General features: G+C 45.2%; 1 pseudogene; it reads right to left on the reverse strand.

The window, feature by feature from the left end:
• Positions 1-544: 544 nt before the first annotated feature.
• On the reverse strand, positions 545-1,483 carry LOC107567155 (claudin-4-like; annotated as a pseudogene).
• Positions 1,484-1,820: the final 337 nt, after the last annotated feature.

The raw sequence follows: 1,820 nt of genomic DNA on the forward strand, positions 1-1,820 counted from the left end.
TGAAAGACCACCTGTGTGGCAAAGATCATAGCTGTGCTTTTATACGACTATTTCAACTAGAAATATGTACATTTCTTAGCAGGAAGACAACATTTTTTTTACCCTACAAAGGAGAATACATGACATTATGTATTCAAATAACATGATGGAAAAACATTTTTACCACATACAATCATGAACATACACTAAATAGTGTAAATATACACACATTAAGACATAAAATTAATGAAAGCTATTAAAATGAACTATAAAACAACAATAATAATCATGACTGCTGAGGCCTGAGTGTAATTTACAGTGCAAATCTTCATCTCAATCAGCTACACTTTCTAAAGTGCCTCAAATTCTCTACAAACATCTAAATAAACTAAATAAGCAACTGAGATCATTATCAATTTGACATAATAGTAAGGTTCAGCCACTAACATATACTTCATTTTATCACACATTCTTCATATTGACAGTGCTATGGCAATATATGACTGTCCAAGTGCATGTTAGTCCCTTAATTAATACATATCTTGCATTTTCAGTGTCTCCTTAATCAAATGTATGTCTTGGGAGCATTTTCAGTCTCACTAGGTTCAGAGGTGGCCAGTATCTGATCCAAACCATCATCAATCAGCTGGGACTTAGTCGACACCCCCTCATCCTGCTCAGACTCTGGCATCAATTCGGCTCTGGAAAGTTGAGACTTTGTAGTTGAGGGCCTGCTCTGGTGGGAGCCCGCAGAAGGAGGTGTGCCATGATTCAAAGGGGCTTTCTGACTCCACTGAGACCTCACAGATGGAGTGCCACTCTGCAGCGACCTCACAGAGACGGGCTGCATCCTCTGGGAGCCCGCCCTGCTGGACCCTGCCTGCGAAGAGCTCACGATCAGATACTTCACTGAACGACCACAGTCGTCTTCTGTTTTGTCTTTGCAGATGGTGGTGCAGAGCATTCCTCCACCCAAAATGAGGACGATGGATGGTCCCCAACCGACATAAATGGCACCGCCGATCTCCCTTCGCTGCGAGTCAGCCATCTATGGGTTGTAAAACACTTTCACCACAATGCCAGCCGACCAGGAGACGGGGATCAGGCAGAGAACTCCGGCAACAATCAATGTGACACCAGCTGCTGTGGCAATCCTGGCTTTGAATCTTTTGGATTGGTCCATGAAGATGGTGCACTTTCCTCCGATGAAGGCTAAAACAAGACCCACTGTTCCCAAAAGGATCGACATCACTGTGAGGGCCCGAGCAGCCTGCAGATCCGTGCCCAACATGAGCGTGGACTCGTATGGTTTGCACTGCATTTGGCCTGTGCTTTGGATCACACAGCTCATCCAAATGCCCTCCCACATGATCTCAGAAGTTACAGTGGTGGTTCCAATGAAGGCTGTCACATGCCAGATTGGCATGAGGCAGGACAGGAGGGCTCCCACCCATCCCAGTAGGGCCAAGGCACTCGCTAGCATGTGCATGCCTAAAGAAGCCATTAGGGCTGTGCAATTAATCGCATACGATTATCATGCGCATCTCGTCAGTAAAGCCGGTCATGTGATTAGTATATCACCTGCTTTCAGATGGAGCGGCATTTAATACACAGAGCCGTAGTTCACTGACAAGCTAGGCGATATCGCGTTCATAATCGAATGCGATTCATCTGCGATTATGAACGCGATATTGCCTAATTGTCAGTGAACTACGGCTCTGTGTAGTGAATGCCGCTCAATCTGAAAGCAGGTGATGGAGATTTACTACTAATCACAGGGCCGGCTTTACTGACGAGATGTGTATGACAATCGCATGCGATTAATTGCACAGCCCTATAGA

Source organism: Sinocyclocheilus grahami, unplaced genomic scaffold (assembly GCF_001515645.1).
Source record: "Sinocyclocheilus grahami isolate Dianchi unplaced genomic scaffold, SAMN03320097.WGS_v1.1 scaffold1131.1, whole genome shotgun sequence".
In the NCBI taxonomy this organism is placed as follows: Eukaryota; Metazoa; Chordata; class Actinopteri; order Cypriniformes; family Cyprinidae; genus Sinocyclocheilus; species Sinocyclocheilus grahami.